Consider the following 19,448-nt stretch of genomic DNA (forward strand, 5'->3'; position numbering starts at 1 on the left):
AAAAATAGACCACAAAAGTAGCAGATTACTACTTATTATTTCTGTTTCTCACCTTAGAAGATTATTTTAGCATTTTAAGACCTTATTTTAGCCTTTTAAGGCCCCTGATAACAAACCTCCCCTATGCAATTCAAAACAAGTACCCTGGATCACACACTACTCATGAAGCTTGAAGTAATCTAGAAGACCTATGGCATAATTCCTATATAAAATAAGAATACTTTTCATGACAGTATTTCAATGTACAGTCCAAGTACAGAACACAATTTTCAGAGGTCGAAATCAAGCTGAAGTCGAATAATATAAATTTCTATATCAAAATTCATTATTTGGATACATGAAGATATCTTGGCACTGACAGGCATGTCAGAGTTCAAAATATAAAAGAACATTGCTTGGCTGATGTGGATGACTTAGTTCACCTGTTCTCCACCTGTCTTAGCTCATCAGAATTCTCCTTGACAGCCCACTAAATAGTAGGGAGACTAGGAAAGGTCTACTTTAAGCCCAGGTAAGTATCCAAATAATAAATTTTATTATGAAAACTTACATTTGTAATAAATATTACCTACTGTTAAAGACAGCTAATTCCCACATTGAGAATAAGATGGTGGGTAGCGCAGTAGACAAAGTCCGCTTAGCCATGCAAGCTAAGAGCTTCTTATATGAATTCCAAAACGTTCTTGCCTCATCTGGAATCCTTCCTGGATATTATTACTGCCAGAAGGCGGATTCCATTCAGAAAGCGAGGCCCTCATATGTGTGCAGTGAAGAGCAGGCTTGTAGAGAAAACTGTTTCAGCTTCAACCAGAATGAATAGACGTAACAAGAATAAACCTGTCCCTGAGTCCAAAAAGCCAAAAAAAGGAGTCTACTAAAATACTTAATGATATAAAGGCACACTCCTATACAACATATGTACCTTCATGTTCTCCCAAAAACACTAACTGGAATTTACAAACAAAGAGCATACACGCTTGTTCTTTCTTTCAGTTCAAGAAAAGGCTACCTGCTACCAATAGTGGACTACTGTACAGGCTTTACAGTTCTCGAACATGATTTCAACATTCTTAATTTAGTGAGCGGCAAAGACCAAATTGCATTTCCGCTGCACTGCATTAATCACATCCTAAAGCGGCAAGTCTTTAAAAAACTACATGAAGTAGCCACACCTCTTACGCTATGAATATTTACCTTCCAGAAAAGTAATAGATCTGGGTCAAGTTTCTCAAGCACTAGTCTTATTAGATATTTAATGAAGAAAGATATTGCATTTTTTGACAAGGGAGTCTTAAGTTTTCTGACACCAAAAAAATAAATGGTTAACTTTGCCCTTTATATATTTTAACCTATCTGAATCTTAACTGCCCTAATGGGGCAGAGAAGAGCCTTCTCTTCATTCCCCCACTAAGTAGATTAAATTCAGAATTCTTATTTTTTTTCAATAATAGTTTAGCCATAACAATGTTCTTAGCTCTGAATAAAGACAGAAATGATCAAATGGTATCCCCTTTACAAAAGCCTACTTTATACGAGAATGCTTGCACCTCACACTTTAATTGTTGCTAGTGCCACCAACAAGAGTTTTCATAGTTAAATATTTAAATAGTGTGATTCCAAAGGCTCAAAGGGATGTGCAGATAAAAATTTTACAACAATATCTAAATTCCATGTGAGAAATTAATACTGAGCTCTAGGATCTTCAATCTCAAGTGATCTCAATACCTCTTTAAGGGTCCAGATCATTAGAAAGATCCAACTGCCCACGGCGCAATACCGACGAGGCATAGATCTGTACCCTTGAAAAGCAAATACTGAAAGCCCCTTACTATAGCTGAAAAACAAAATAACTTCGTGTCATCTATAGAGGCACAGGCACTGGAAATTCTCCTAGTGCAACATCAGGAACTATACCCAAACTAGTGCCTGTAATTTAAGGCCAAGGTTGTCTCTATTCTTGATATGGGGATAGATTCCCAAAACACTTTACATAGTCCACTTGCTCTGGGGAGTTCGTTAAGAGTCTCCAAGCATTAAAGTGTAGCATGTGGAGGTTTTGGTGGAACCACATGGAGTTATCTGAGTAGATCTTTCCTTAACTGAAGAATTCAAGGGAGATCTACCAAAAGAGCTAGAAGGTCCAGAAACCATTCCCTCTGAGGCCACTAAGAGCTACGAGATTCATTCTGCAATTCTGTGCTACCCAAAACTTGTTCAGTACTTTTATTATAGCATTAAGGGGGAAGAAACATATCCTTGATCGGACCAGTCTACTAGAAAGGTCCTACCAAGCCTAAGGTTCCTGGAATAGACTTTATAAAATAAGACAGATAATGCACCAGAACTCGAGAAATCTCATCAAAATGCGCTCTAACTGAAGGATAGGTAAGTAATTATTTATAAAGAACTTGTGGAACTTCATGGAGTTATCTGACCAAGATCATTTCCTTAACTGAAGAATTCAAGGAGAACCAAAAGAGCTAGAAGGTCCAGAAACCATTCCCTCTGAGGCCACACAAGAGCTACGAGATTCAGTTTGCAATTAGAACTGTGCTACCCAAAACTTGTTCAGTACTTTATTATAGCAACGGGGGGGAAGCAAAACAGGGTGTAGTTGATCGGACCAGTCTACTAGAAAGGTCCTACCAAGCCTAAGGTTCCTGAAAGTTTTATAAGTTAAGACAGATAATGCACCAGAACTGAGAACTGTCTTGATCAAAATGCGCTAACTCCAGGATAGCCATGTTTATTTATAAAGAAATTATCGTTAGGCTAGCATAAATATAATGATCATACACTAAATCATAGGGAATGAATATTGACTGTAGTTTAGTTCCTGAATAGGTAAGGAATGGCTCAGTGAATTTTGTCTACAGGAATTCAGAGTTAACCTGTGCTGACTGTATAATTCTGTAAATACAATTAGTAACAAATAAATCTAGGTTAAGTACTGATTGTTTGATTCACTCCCCAAGATTGTTGAAGTAAAACACTGCTCTTACTCTATACTTCTTCATTAGCACTGGTTCCTAAGAGAAAAAAAACCACAACTCAGTTTCCTGGCAGTGGACTCTTGCAATTGCTTGAGAGCAGGCCACTCGCAGGCAGGGGCCCCAACAACTTACCTCTCAGAGGGGGGCACAAAAAAGATCGCACACTATTGGGGGACTTGGATCTACTGGTAGCATAAATTCTGTTAAAACTTTGACTGACTAAAATCAGGTTAACATCCTTTTCTAACTTCTCAATGCTATTTTCCTGAACCAAAAGGGGAGTGTAAGGCAGAGCTAAAGACAAAGTTTCAGGTCTAGGTCTAGCTAAAGGATTAGCAAGGGGAAAAGCCAGAGGCTGAGTAGAGACAACTGAAGTCAAAGTTTCTTGAAAAAGAGGAGAAAAGGCAGATCTAAGCCCTGATTTAACTTTCTCAATCTATCTGCTAACCTTCTCTTTTTATGTCTAAGAAACTTGAGCATAAAGTCCTTCAACCAATCCTTACATTCCTCAAACCTATTGTCAAGATCACGCTCTATACCCCTGCAAATAGCACAAACAGTGTCTACAGTATATCTAATTAAAAATTAAACATCCTGCTAATGCAATGAAATACCAACAATGGCTCTCTGCATGATCAAGGAGACTTGACAGGATCTCAGTGGGAGGTTAAACCAACATCCTTGAGAACAGGTGAACTAGACAGTCATCCTGGTCAGCCAGGTGATCTTTTTTTATTTTGAATGTCGACATGCCTCTTGGTGCTGAGATACTATCTTTAACAATAGGCAATATTAACCCCAAATAATTGTAGTTTATAACAAACTGGCTGGCCAAGAAGCAAAGCAGAACAGCTTTAGGAGACAATGCTTTACACCATTGGGAACCTGGTTCATCATCACCCTCATATCCTCCATTCCATCTCAATACTGACATTTCAAAATATTCTTTATAAATGACAACAATAAATACAATAAACCTTTCACTGAACAGTCCTGAATGGATTTTTCACCGGTGAGAAAGAGGTCCCTTCTCCAGAAATAGATTTTTCCTACTACCTTAAAAAGTCAGATCTTCATTCCTAACTAACTTATAGTGATGCAAGGCCCTTGACCTGGCAAGGGGGTTTGAGCCCTCCTAATATCCCAAAAGGTTCTGACTTATATGTCTAAGTCAGCATAAAACTGCTGAATCAGGGCATTCATTTCAAGATTTAAAAAGTTTACCCTAAATCTCCCTCTGTTGATGAACTCCTGCTGTCACTGTACTTCTACCCCAGCCTTCCCTTTTCTCAAACCCAATTGTACAGTGAGGTTTCCCCAACCATTTCCAATCTCTCACTACACCCTTGACTTACACTTGGGTTTCTCTTGAAAGCATGGTAATCAAGCAACTCACAGTTAGCATTCAGTTTCATAATCCTGCTCCTTTCTAACTTTTTATTATTCTCAATCAGGTGTTACTGTGTTTTCCTCTGGTAGTAAAGTAACTGAAAATATTCCCAAATGCTTTGCTTTAACCCTTATTTTATTTTGCCACTCTGAAGATTCTCCCCTTTCAAAACTATTCAATCTAAGCAGAAACTTCTTATAATGATTAAGTATGTTTAAATTGTATTAATTTTCACTCTAATTATCACTGAAAATTATAATTTACAAACAGACTTTGGGTGCAAAAATAAAAACACAGATTATTGATCACTATACTAGCTCACATAGTCTTCTAATAACAAAATGAAGAAACTGAGGAACAAAAAATATTTACCAATTGAAGGTTCTTACAATGTAGTATATGTATTTATTACATACAGCATCCCCCAAACAGTACAAAGCAACTATGGTTTCCTAGTAAAGCACTATGCATACAACAGGGGATATTGTAATGGAAATTTGCAGTGTTCCCACCTGAGCTAACTTTACTGATTTTAAAATAGAAAATTTTAAACAACAAATGCTACAACAAAATCATCTTTTGACATACGTACAGACCTAGACATTACATACTCGGCCGTAAAATAAAAACAGTTTTTGAGCATTACTACAAACCAAAAAAATCCTTAGAATTGATCATGCTAAAATAAGATTTAGCTTTGTTCACAAAAGAAGAATACCCTCATGACTCGCCACCTGGACCCTCAGGTACTCATCCACCAACTGCACTTCTTTCTAATAAACCAATCAATTATAAAAATAATTTAGGTACAAGACAGTGATGCTGACTGTCCTAGATTGTTTGTGAAGGTCTGATGAACCCATGAGAGCTCTTATTTATTTTCAATTGATTTGGCCAACTATCATCAGAATAAGTCAAACAACTGACAACAGAAACATTATTATTATTAAACCAAAACCAATGTTTGAATGAAGAGTACTGTAAATGGTGTATGAGGATGTGGAAGAATACAGATCATAAGTACTGTAAATGGTGTAAGAGGATGTGGAAGAATACAGATCATAAGCATCTTCCATTCAAGGTGATAATTGGCATGCTCTGATTACAGAATAAATAAATTCAACCACCTATGTGTAAGACTAATGCCTTATTACTGGAATAAAAAACAAGTAAATTAAATATATACTGGAATCACCAACATGTAAATAAATAATTAATCATATTTTGACACTTTCTCTGTCATGAAATTATATTCAAGACTCTTTCAGCGACACTATATTTACTAATAAAAGTACAGAGAAAAAGGCTGATAATAGAAATTTTTATAATAAAATTTATTTTTAATATACTTACCCCCCTATTATGGTAGCTGTATTTCCACGTCAGGTGGGAGGACAAAGTGAAAAGTAAAAAAAATAATAGGATCATTTAGTTTGAACCGTCTATTCACCCATCCCTTTCAGGTGGTTTGAGTATCTATAGTTTTGTATTCAGTTTTTTCTTATGTCCACATGAGTGGGGAGGTGGGGGGATGATACATAATACAGAGGCAAGTATTTGAAAAGCAAATTTTATTATAAAAAATGACATTTTTATTCTAAAATAATGTTTAACACATACTTACCTGTTAGTTATATAGCTTTAGTCTTTGACGTCACGGCAATTTTCAAACCGTGGCGGCAGCGCCAGTCCGAATATCGGGTGATCGCCTTACCTGCCCCCTCTGTCGGGTACCAGGAACTATTCCAACATGCTTCAGAATAATTTGCCCCACCTGTCCCCTGGGAGGAGGGTGGCTAGAGTATAACTAACAGGCAAGTGTTAAACATTATTTTAGAATAAAAATGTCATTTTAAACATACAACTTACCTGTTAGTTACATATAGCTGATTGACAATTTTAGGAGGTGGGGGTAATGACAGCTAAAAGAGTTGTTGGAAACATTACAAGTATTAATGTAGAAAAAATTTCTTAGTTCCTCACCTGCTAAGGTAGCTGATTCCACAGTTACTGCCTCAGTAACCTGCTATCCTAGAGCAACACGCTGGGTATAATGACCTGTCGTGAGATTGCTTAAGCTGGGCATCAGTCACCCAGACATGGCCGTGACAATACCATTAGCATGCCCCTGCTCAGGGCGCAGCACAAACATCATGAATTACAAAAGGTCACCTAACACCAAAGAAAAGCATAAACCATAAAAACGGGAAACCAACTGTGGGGTAAAACTATCCAACACTTACCTCACAGACAAACTGTAAAAACCTTCACACTCTAAAAACAAGTAAGTAAAGGTAGGTTAATCCTCCCTTACCCCTTTACCCATTACCGTGCAGATACAACAAAGGGGCCCTAACGTGCTGCACTCATCAAACACTGTCTGCACTTATGAGAGATAATGCAAAAGCAAATACAGACTTACATCTCCAGTAGGTTGCTTGCACAATATCTCTTGAAGAGAGGTCCTTTTATAAGTTTAGAGAAGTAGAGATAGCCTCTCACTTCGTGAGCCTTCACTTTACACATTTTCAAATCATTCTCTTGAAATATTGAGTGAGCTTCAGAAATCAGATCTCAATAAAAAAGGACATGGCATTCTGGACATCGGTCTAAGAGGGTTCCTGACCGAACACCATAAGGAATCCAAGACCTCTAATATCTTTAGTCCTTCGAAATAATATTTCAAGGCTCTGACTGGGCAGAGGAACCTCTCCTGCTCTACCGCACTGCCACATTCCCACAGACTCGAATCTCAAAAGAGCGAGGCCACGGGTGCTAGGGGTCTCTGCTCTGGCCATAAAAACAGTTTTGAAAGAACAAATTGCTTTTAGCAGAGAATCCACTTCTTATCCATGTGATTCACTGATTCTCTTAGCTGTAGCTAACAAAACTAAAAGAGGGTTTTCTCGAAGATCTTTAAAGAAGAAGAATCTATAGGTTCAAATTCTCAGACATAAGCTACTTCAGGACTACATCAAGATTCCACGAAACAACTTTAGCATCTGACCTCTTAGAGGTACCAAGGATTTAATAAGGTCCGTTATATCTTGGTTATTAGAGATATCCAAAACCTCTTGTGACGAAAAACAGTAGCCAGCATGCTACTTATAACCTTTAAGTGTGATACAGAAAGGTTCTTATTCCCGAGGAACAAAAAGAAAATCCGCACCAAGCGCCACCGAGGTTCTGGAAGAGAAATGTCATGATCTTTTGCACCATGAACGAAACATATTCCACTTGACTCATAGACCTTGATCAAGACAGTCTTCTGGCTCTAGCGATGGATTGAGCCGCCGGAAAATCCTTTGCTTTGAGTAGACGTCGAGGTCTGAACGCAGTTAGCCGCAGGACTTGAGCAGGTTTCGAAATCTCCTGAAGGGGGCTGTCTGAGTAATCTACTCTGCTTGGAAGGCTCGAAGTCGACTCAAGAGATCCATGAGAACTGGGAACCAATCCCTGGAAGGCCAGAAGGGGGCTATCAACGTCATTCTGGTGTTGGAGTGGTGCTGAAATTTCTCAACACTGCACCTAACATCTTTGAAACGGCGGGAAGGCGTAAAGATCCAGACCCACCACCAGTAGCATTGCGTCCTTCTGAAGGCTGCTTGGTCCGGGACAGGAGAACAGAAGATTGGGAGCCTGTTCGACTTTGTTCACGCTAACAGGTCTACCAGAGGTTGACCCCAAAGCCTCCACAGCGATTTTGCACACTTCTCGCAAAATCCACTCCTGTGGACAGAACCTGATGCTTCCTGCTCAAGGAGTCCGCTCACGTTGAGGGCTCCTGAATGAATCTCGTTAGAGAGCAGAATCTTGTGCTCTCTGCCCACAAAAGGAGGTCTTCTTTGCTACCTCGCTGAGGGGAGAAAGAATGAGTGCCCCTGTTTTTTTGATGTAAGACAACGCTGTGGTGCTGTCTGAATGAACCAGAACTGTTTGTCCCTGTAATGAATGGTAGGAAGTGCACGAGACTCAGGTGGATTGCTTTCAACTCCTTCTGTTGATGTGCCATTCTTTTTTCTGTCGCATTCACAAACCTGAAATTTTTACACCCATCGTCGCTCCCATCCTACTTCTGTGAGTCTGCAAACAGTTCTCGGTTAAGGTTCGACGGAAATAGAGAGAGACCTTTCTAATTTTCTTCGATCTAACCACCACCTTAGATCCTCCTTGATAAGGTCCGAGATTGGAAAGGAAAGGAGTCTGAAGCGTTTTCCTGTTCCATTGCAAGCTCCTGAGGTAGAAGTGAAGGCTCATGTGATCTCCCAAGGAGACAAACTTTCTATTGACGCCAGAGTTCCCAGGAGGCTCATCCAAGCCTTTATGAACAGGTATCCATATCCAGAAAGTTCTGGACTTTGCGAGACAGTCCGAGATTCTTTGATCTGACGAAAAGCCAGAAAAGGAACTGTCTCCAGTCTCACTCTAAATAGATTCTGATTGTGGGAGATAGGTGAGACTTCTTCCAATTGATTAAGTCCTAGCTTCTGTGTCAAGTCGAGAGTTACTTTCAAATCCTCCAAGCACTGAGACTGAGACTGGGAACGTAAGGAGCCAATCGTCTAGATAGAGAGATCTTTATTCCTCTGAGATGAAGAGCTTTGGCAACAGTGGACATAACTCTTGTGAATACTTGAGGGCTGTGGACAGACCGCACAGAGTCCTGAACTGATAAGTCCTCTCCTGGAAAACGGTTAAGAAACTTCCTGGACGCTTGGGATGGATCGGAATGTGCAAGCGTCCTGCAGATCTACTGAGACCATCCAATCCCGGACGAAGAGAATTGAGGGACAGATTGCGCTGTCTCCATCGAAACTGGTTTTTCCACGAAAAAGGTTGAGAGAACTTACGTCCAGGACTGGTCTCCAGCCGCCTGAGGCCTTTGGAACAAGAAAAAGGCGGTTGTAAAAGCCTGGAGAGTTGACTTCTTCCACGATCTCTTTCGCTCCTTTTAAAAGCATGGAGTCTACTTCCACTCAGAACCGAGCATTTTCTAAGTTGCTGGAATATGCTGTCAAAAAGCTAAAGGTTCTGTTAAGAGGGGGCCTCTTGAGGAAGGGATAGAATATCCTTCCCTTTAGCACGGACGTGGTCCCCTGGTCCGCTCGATCTCCTCCCAAATTTGCCAGAACTGCTGAAGTCTGGCTCTACAGTGCATGGAGGACATGCAGATCACTTTTAATTGAGGGTTTGATTGCCTGGAGACAAATCTTGCTTTGCCCGAAACGAGAGATCCTGTACGGTTGAAGGGCCTGCCACGAAAGTGCCTATCTTGACTAACTTGAGTATGAAGTTTGCGCTGGCAGAGAAGGTTGAGGAGCTTTTGGTTTCACAGTGGATTGCGCCTAAAGGTCCTGTGTGGACTTCTGTAAAGGGATTTCGACATGGGCCACAAGTTCTTGAGGGAAAAGGCTTCACTTATCCAGAGGTGCGAAAAAGAAGAGCTGATCTTTGAGTCCTAGAAACTCCACGAGCGACAAAAGAGCACCAAAGTTGTCGCTCTAAGAACTCCTAACGTAAAGATGGAGGCTAACTCAGACGCACCGCCACGAATCCCTTTATCTAAGCAGGACATAAACAGAAGAGAAATCATCGAAATGCACTTCGGAAAGACCAAGAGACTTTACCTTCCTACCCAAAGCGCCAATAGTCCAGTCCATAAAACTGATGACTTCAAAACTCGAAAACGTTCTTCAAAAGGTGGTCCAACTCAAAGGAGAGAAGAAAATCCAGGCGAGTTCATCGCAGAACTACGAGTAGAATCAACGAGACTGGAGAAGTCTCCCTGAGAGGAGGCAGAAGCTCCCAGAGAGAAAACTTCCCCAGTGTCGTAGCAAGCCTTCGTCTTAGTAGAAAGCTTGGAAGGAGGGAAGCAGAAAGCAGTTTCCCCTGATCACGTTTGTCTTCCAACCAGAGTTCATTTTTAATGCCTCTTGGCTGAAATAGAAAGCACTAACTTCATAAAGGAAGAGGTAGAAGGCTTGAGTCTCTTGTACTGAGAGAGGGGGCTTGATACCGCAGGTGCAAAATCCTCCAGGAAAATTATCAATAAAGAAGCGAAGAAGCTTCTTTATAATCCGGCGTAGAGGAGTCTGTTTCATCTACAGGAAACTCTTCCACAACTTCTTCCTCAGACGAAACAGGAGAAAGACCTTCCGCTTGTACATACACATCTTGTGAAGGAGGAGAGAGCCTGAATAAGAGCTTGAGGAGGAGCCTGAGCCTGAGTAGGCGCCACAAGAGGAGCCTGAACTGGCGCCACAAGAGGGAGCCTGAACTGGCGCCACAAAAGGAGCCTGGGATGGTGCCTCACCTGGCGCTACCTGAGGCGCTGAGCCTGAGAGAGCGCTAAATCTTGAGGGAGCGCTGAGCCTGACTAGGCGTCATGAGCCTGATCCTGAGCCTGAACAAAGGAGGATCAGAGACACAGATCGAGGAGGAGCTTTAATTGGGGGCGCTGCCAAGAGCTCGAGACGAAGGAGGAGGCATCAAATACGCTTCAGAAGGCTTTGCTGGAGAAGAACTAGGGCCTTCCGAGCCATAAAGAATGCTTTTCCAGTTTCTTGTGCATCAAAGAAAGTCATGAGTAGACGAGATCCAACTGGGGAATGATGATCAGCAGAGCCAGGATCATGATGAGGAAGAGGCGCAGAAGCCACAATAGGTTATGTGAAACCAAAGGAGAAACACCGAACGCTGGGCAATACTGAATGGGAAGTCTTATACCTCTTACGCACATGAGCCTTGCGCCTGGGAGAAGACTCTTCTGACGACGAAAATCTCTCCGGACTCTCCCAAAAACTACAGGAAGGCTCTGATAAGCGAAATGGCTTCTTCTTCTGAACCGCTTGAAGGCGAAAGATTCCTGGACCTCTTCAATGGTCTAGACTCGTCGGAAATCTCCAGTCTGCGAGGCGTAATCACTGGAGCTTGAAGAAAGACACTTCCTTGAGTCGCCTTTCCAACGGCGCCTGAAACAGCCTGAGAAACAACAGGACTGTTCGGGAGGGGGCGGCTGCTCGTGAGCAGACCCCACTCGCCTCCCTTGGACTTTCAGCATGTCTTCCCAGGAGCAGGGGAGCTTGACAGAGGCTTAGGGTCTGGGAGAAGCAGTAGGCATGGCAACCACCTCCTCCACCACACTAACACTTTGCACTGCACTTAAATTATTCACAATATTTTTGAAAGAATCCATACGCTCATGAAGGGGATTTCACATTAACGCCAATATCCTCCATGGCGGCCACAATAAGGTTAAATCTGGCGTCCATCTGGACTTGATACTCAGACACGTAACGGGTTCAGGATATCAGAGTCAGGGAATAGGAATATTAGTAGCCACGGGGATATTAATAGAAGTTTCCTGCATAGCTAAGGGAGATTCTGGTTTCTGAGGAGAGAGAAGATGAACAGCTAAAGCTTTCCTGGTTCTATCTTTCTCAAGTTTTTTTACATACTTAGATAGAGCCTTCCAATCTTTTCCAGTCATACTGACACATTCATCACACTTCCTCTCATATGAACATTCCTGACCTCTACAAGCCACACAAATTGAATGAGGATCAAGACTAGCCTTGACTAACCTAGTCTTACAGCCTTTGCTGCATACCCAAAGGTATAAGACCAGAATCTGACATATTATCAGAAAACCTAACTAAATAGGTGACAAAAATAAACTGGCAAAGCCGCAAACCAACAAGAGAGTGCTTCACCAAGTGAAAACAGCTCGATGTAGGCAGAAACGATGAAATTTATTCAGTACCGACAACAATGTCGCTGGCGTGACGGCAAAATTATTCTGAAGTATGTTGGAATAGTTCCTGGTACCCCGACAGAGGGCAGGTAAGGGCGATCACCGACATTCGGACTAAGCTGCTGCACGTTTTGAAATTTGCCGTGACGCCAAAGACTAAAGCTATATGTAACTAACAGGTAGTTGTATGTGTTAAATTTCTATTTTGAAGTGAATCTTACCTCTCTATTATGACAGCTGATTCCCGCATTGAACTAAGGCGGTGGGGAAGGTGTGAGGACAAAATAAATAAATAACCCCCAAGAAAATCATAAAATTCTACCAGGAATAAGATGCAACTTACCTAATGATTAGCATCCATCTACTCGTACTGCTGCCAAGCGTTGACTAATTCATTAGGTAGCAAAATCTCTGAATGATGCTAGAGGTTCCTTGCTAGGGATACCATACTCACTCTGATGGAAGTGGGACATAAGAGCAACGACAGTAAAAGAATGAAGGCCCTAGCCTAACACAACATAGGTACCTTCATACTCCCCAAAACTCAACAATTTCCTAATTAAATAGGAAAGGTTAGAGTAAACTACCCTAATTGTTCAGGATATGAGTTCCTCTGCTGTAATGAGGGGCAAAAGTGATAGTGTGAGGCAAAAATGGAGTTACACCTCCACTGCGTCACATTGACAACTTTCTCCAGAGAAAGATTCTTAAGGAAATTGAAAGTGGTCACTACAGCTTGCACATTGTGAAACTTTACAGAGGTAAAAAAGTAGAGTCTAGATTTGCATAAGCCTCTCTGACCAGAGCTTTGAACAGACAAGACATGGCATTCTTCGACAAGGGTAAGTCAGGTTTCCTAGGGCTGCAAAAAAGGTTGACATTTTGCCTGATTTCCTTAGTCTTTTGCAAATATATGGAGAGTGCCCTGACTGGACATAGGGAAGTTTCTTCCCCATCTGGTATCAAAGAGGAGAGAATGGGGATCACAAAGGGGCAAGGCAGAGGACGAGACTTAAAGTCATTCTTGGCCCTGAAAAGAAATAGAAAAGAAAGGACTGCTCCTTGGGTAGTAAAGCCTACACAGCATGAGAAAGCCTGAAGCTCAACTCTTTTTGCCAAGGCCAAGGCTAACAAAAACAGTCTTCACTGTCAAACTCTTAAGTGAGGCTGTCCCTCAAGGTCTCAAATGGGGCATGTTCAAATATTTAAGCACCACATCTAAATTCCAGCCTAGGGGCTTATTTGGAGACTTAGGGATCTCAATTTGGAAGGAGCAGATGGCCTCTTTAATATCCACATTAGATGAAATATCTAGGCCAGTATGCCTCAATACAGAAGCTAACATGGACTGACACCCTTTAATGGCAAGAACTGAAAAAAGTCAGTTGTAGCATAAGTGGAGTAAGAATTTACTGATGTTATTCACAAAGGTACGGGTGCAGGAAAGCCTTCTAGTGGAGCACCAAGCCCTATATACTAACCACTGTCTTCGATATAGTGCATTAGTCAACTCCCTTCTGGAATTAAAGATAGACCTGCTTTCCTTCGAAAAGCCCCTTGCTCGTAAGATACGGTCGACAGTCTCCAAGCAGTCAGCTGAAGTATGGGGAGGTTTGGTGAAACCTCATACATCCTGGCTGTTTGAGATCTTTCCTTGGTGGAAGAAGCCTTGGGTGATCTACTAACAAAGGCAGGAGACCTGGGAGCCATTCTCTGCGTGGCCACCAAGGGGTCACTAAAGCATGCATGAACTCACAGCCATAGGAAATTTTGCTAGTAGTCTTTGTATCATAGCAAAGGGGGAAAAAGCATAGAGGTCTAGATAAGACCAGTCTAATAGCATTGCATCGATCGCCCAAGCCTGAGGATCCTGAATTGGAGAGCAGTACACTGGCAGGCAATAGTTGAACCTGGTGGCAAACAGGTCCATTAGAGGAGTGCCCCACAGCTTCCACAGGTCCTTGCAGACTTGTGGATGCAAGGTCCATTCAAAAGAAAGAATCTGGTCCTTCCTGCTCAATTGGTCTGCCACAATGTTCAATTTCCCTGGCACGAACTGGGGTAGCAGAAGGATCTTCCTTTCTTCTGACCAAGTAAGAGCTTAAATTTGGAAGCAAAACCTGTTCCATACCAGAGGAAGGTTGGCCCTGCTTTGAGAGCCGAAACATCATCTGTACAAGAAACAGAAGCCTCCTACCCCTACACACCATCCTGCGTTGACACCAAAGCAGTAGGAGGCAAAACCAAAATTGCCAAAGGAAACGACCTCAAAAAATTTGGCTGAGGGGAAGATAATCCAGTCTCCTGTGCTACTGAGACAGTAGCAACCAAAGAAAATGGATCCTCTTGTTTATCAGGAGAATATACCAAATCTCAGTACTGCAAAGGTGACTGAGAGCGCCTGAAAGAGGGTCGAGAATGCCTCAAAGTCTCGGACTACAACGAGACGTTCACATATTATGAGTCACCAATGGTGACTGTGAGACAGGATGAGGTGAATGACAGAAGCTCCTATCTCTCCAATCTACAGGAGAACTTTGCACTGACTTACGAGTTGTCATAAGTTGATGAGAACACCTAAAGGAAGGAGGATGTGGAGAACAAATATGCTCACACACACCTGATTGAGATTATTCGCACAAAAATCCCTCACGTCGGACAAAAAAACGTGAAGACAAACTGGCATAGCCATCCACCAGGGAGACTGAGAAGAAGAATGTGGGAGCTTGGAGTTAAGAGAAAGTCTAACGGTAGGGAAGCATTTGGTGTCAAGCAAGCGGCTGCTGTCAGGTGCGTGTCCAATGCAAGGCTTCTGACGCAAGGCAAGTGCCTGCCTCCATGCAAGCGTCTGTTTCCAGGCGAAAGCCTACTGACAAGAGAGCATACAATGTTGGGTGAACAAACACCAGAGAATAGCTAAAATCTACAAATACTTGACATCACCCTCTAGAAATGCTTATAACTGACTATTTAAATAGTTAAAAAACCAGACTCCCCTCTAAAAATGTTTATAACTGCTTATTTTATTAGTTTAAACACCAAATGTATACTTTACACTATCATCCTACACAGCATATAATTAAACTATCATCTAAAATAGACATCAATGGAAAGAGGAAGATATGCAAATGCACATGGTGTAAGAAAAAAATTCTAAAAATTTTCCCTACCTTCCACGGGAAGTTGAAAGTGACTATTTACAACCCTGTGTAGGGCCTCTTTTACAAAACACTCATAAAAATATCTTAATTTTACCAAGTTATGCATGTTTTTTCTAATAACTTATTTTATTTTGTAAAGGTACAATCACAGCTCACAAAGTATAACAGGTAAGAACTAAAATCAGTAACAAATTCTGAGTATATTTGCTGTAAAATATTTACGAGATTTACTGAGATGGAGAGATGCAGTAACTTTTTGTGAGGTATATATGTTGTTTCTAATAATTCTTTGCACTTTTCTTTGCAAAATGACAATTATAGCTGACATAATATCATAAAAGATAAAAACTAAAAAACCAACAGCAATCCCTGGGTATATTTATGAACAAATAAATAAAAAGACGTCCTGGAGCTGCAAGAGGAAGTGCATCCTCCTCTGATATCTCATGGCATACTGACGATGTCTCTCCTGTGCCAAGGTAATAAGTTGACATAAGTCATTTATGGACCATTGAAGTGCTATGAACCTCTTTCCCGCTAAATTCATTCACACAGTATGGCGCATGATACTAATACTCATATGAAGAGTCCCATCCATCACCCAAAACCTGTTACAGATACTCATATGAGGATTCCCATCCATTAAGGGTTAAAAATATATAGCACACAGCTAAGTATGAGAACTATTCAAGTTACCCCTATTTTCAAGTGCATCCATTTTCTCTCATACCTTAAACTATCATCCTACACAGAATATACCTTAAACTATTATCTAAAACACTTTAATATCATTTCAAAGTCATCTTAAAACATTACTTTTAAAAATATGTGGCTTACAGCTAAGTGTGAAAACTATTTGAATCCCGTTTTCTTTGTACAGTACATGGGGAAATACTCGGAAGCTAAGTATTGTACAGAGTACTTTAATATTTAATAGGCATTGAAAAATAAATACATTTTACTGATAGTTTGCTGCGATTACTTTAATATTGATATTTGAAAATTTAAATTAGTAGAGTAAATTATTTTTTATCATAAAAAATGTATTCTGTCATGAAAATAACATGAAAATATGTTATTTTCATAATAAAATGAAGTTTCATATATACTGTACTGACCAAGTAATTATATAGCTATGCTTTCCACTTGTGTGGCAGCTTAAATTTGAAATTTGCGGCAGTGCTCCGATTGTTTAGTGTAGGCGTAGCCTGCCCACTAACGGGAATACTAGGAATGACTTAGCAGACAACCTCATTCTGTTTCTGCCCTTATGTCCATCAGAGGGGAGGAGGGTGGGCTCTGATTCTGTAATTACTTACTAACTATATATGAAACTTAATTATTTCATATAAGTAACTTACCAACAGGTGGGTACATGCACATATTCCATTCCAAAACATTAAGACAAGTAATGAATTTGAAATAGAAAAAAAATCTGCTAGCACTGGAAAACAATGTTTGTTGTTTCCTTATCAGTTAAGAAAGCCATTGCTGGAGAATACTGCCTCTGGTTGGTGCCCATCTTAACTTGTAGTGGCATGGCAGTATAGCAAAGGATCGCCTCTACTCAAATGGGAGCTTTGCGGCCAAGGACTATTCAGTTGGATGGCAAAACATCGTTAAGTGATCTTGCCCTGGGCACAGTACCAAAAAATAAAAACAACCAGATAACTTTGTCACCTACACTGAAATAAAACAAGTACCCATCCACTGACAGTAGTGGGTGCTCCAGGTATATTGTACCCCTGGCTCCCTAAAAATTTCTGCACCTTACTACAAGGTGAAGAGATAGGAGGAGAAAATCCTCTGCTTCCTCCCTCAGTGCACTGTCAATTACTAATAATGGTCCCAAGGTACTACAAAAGTTTCAAACACTGTTTTGACTTCAAGGAAAATTTAGAGGTGAAGAACTATCACACTTCCAGTGGGCCAATTGCCAAATGGAAGTGAGTGACATATTGAGTCTGAAAGCTAATGAGGTGGTACAGCCAATTCTGGCATCTTGGCTTTCCTTTAACAGGTAGGCAAATCGTTCTCCTGAATCTGAGAGTGCATCTCAAAAATAAAGTTCACTGGATATGAAGGACACTGCAATCATAGACCGAGGGTGAGATAGGATCTTGTCCGGACACTCTAGGTATGGATGGCCCTCTGATTATGAAGCTTTTTCAGGTAAAACCTGAAAGCTCAAACTAGATATTTCGCTCACTTTCCCAGAGCCAGGGATGTCTGGCAACCACTTGAGGGAGAAAGCATGGATCCTGTTCACAGACTGTCTCCCTGAGCAGAATCTGCTTGCTTGTCTATAGTTTGAAGCTCACTAACTCGTTTGGCATTTGCTAGGGCTACAAGGAACAGAGTTTTCTAGTTAAGTTGAGAGGTGTGGAATGGAGAGGCTCAATAGAGGGGCCCATTAACCACTCAAAAGCTACGTCCAAATTCCAATGTACGGAGTAGACTTCCTCTCTGCCTTGCAAGTTTCAAAAGACTTCATAGGTCCCTAAGATCTTGGTTAGAAGATAAAACTAGACCTTTGTGTTTACATATTATGCCTAGCATTGCTCTATGTCCCTTGAAGGTGAAAGTAGAGCAGCCCCTTGGCGGTCCTCAGGTATAGGAGTTCCGCTATCTGAGCTAAAGAGGAATTTGCAGACAAGATGTTATAACTTCACCATCGATGGAAGACTGCCTACTTAGATTGGAGTACAGTAACTTGGCAAGAAGACTGCCATCTGCATCTTGCAACAGTCTCTGCAGTCGGTCTTGAAAAGTTCACTTCTTCCAGGCAAGCTCCCGGACAGTCTGTAAATCTGTCCAAGAAAAGTCGTCCACCTTTCAGTGGTATCTTTTGAAGTGAGGTGGAAGGAGCCATGAAGAGTCCACCAACAACCATATCTGTTTCAGGAACCAACATTCATGGTCAAGAATGGGGCTAGGAGTGTCGCTGTTACGTTGAAATGAACCTGAAAACTTGTTCAGCCCTTCCTTGACCAAGTTGGAATGTGGAAGGGCGTTAAAGGTCCAGGTTGGACCTAACTTGCAGCATGGTGTCAGTTGCCCTTGCAATAGGGTCTAGGATTGGAGAATGAAATGAGGAAGGCAACAGTTCCTTGTGGTGGCAAACTGGACCATAATCGGCCTGTCCCATAGATTCCACAGATTCCACCAGACCAGTGGATCCAAGGTCCACTTGGCAGGAAGGACATGCTTCTGACAGTTCTGTTAATCTGCCATAACTAATTAGTGTGCCCTGAAAAAGTAAAGTGACTGGAAAACTCGAACTGATATGCCCATCGTAGGAGTTCTCCTTGCTTCCTTCTTCTCCATGTGCTTAAGGACTGTGGTCTTGAACCAAGATTACCAAAGTCTAGGTGTGAAATAGGGTCAAAAAGCATTGAAGCCATGAGTGCAAAGCTTTCAGGTACCTGAAAGTGATGAGAACATTCTTAGGACTGTGGTCTTGTGACAGTATTACCACAGTCTAGGAGTGAAATAGGGTCAATGAGCGCTGAAGTCGTAAGTGAAAAGCTTTCTGCTATCTGATAGAGATGAGAATATACTTAGGACTGTGGTCTTGTAACACGATTACCATAGTCTAGGACTGCAATAGGGTTGAGATGCGTTGAAGTCGTAAGTGAAAAGCTTTCAGCTATCTGAGAGATGAGAAGATTATCTTCTTCCAGGGGCTGCATCCCAAAAATTACCCCGTTCCCCATGCAGGCTCCCCAGCCCAGATCCTAGGCATTTGAACGGAAAACTACGTCTGGGTTTGTAGTATGAAGGCACCTCCCTTCCAATGGCTAATGTTCGGACAGCCACTATTGTAGGTCCGACATAATTCAGGGTTAAGGGGATAAACAAAAGTATTCAGCTGTGTTTCCCTGTCTCAAATGTTAGAAAACCTCCTCGCACTTTCCTTCGAAGGTAATCAAAGAAGTCAGTCGTCCAAGTAAAGAATGACGTTCCAGAACATGAAGTAAAATGCTAGAGGAGTGAGGACTCAAGAGTAGGCTTGCCGTAGAGAGGCTGAAACACAGATCCTCACACTAGAGGACTCTGTCCTGCCAAAAGGACTTGAGATACTCCCAGAGTCCAGCGAGGACATAGAAGGATACTTCCTGCATAACTCAGGTCTTCATCCAAACGTCCTT

General features: G+C 41.4%; 1 protein-coding gene across 1 annotated transcript in view; it reads right to left on the reverse strand.

Moving 5' to 3' along the window:
- The window catches only part of LOC136843655 (transmembrane protein 181), a 393,597-nt gene that overhangs the window by 253,133 nt on the left and 121,016 nt on the right, over positions 1–19,448 (reverse strand). The window lies entirely within an intron of this gene.

The sequence above is a fragment of the Macrobrachium rosenbergii genome, chromosome 12 (assembly GCF_040412425.1).
Source record: "Macrobrachium rosenbergii isolate ZJJX-2024 chromosome 12, ASM4041242v1, whole genome shotgun sequence".
In the NCBI taxonomy this organism is placed as follows: Eukaryota; Metazoa; Arthropoda; class Malacostraca; order Decapoda; family Palaemonidae; genus Macrobrachium; species Macrobrachium rosenbergii.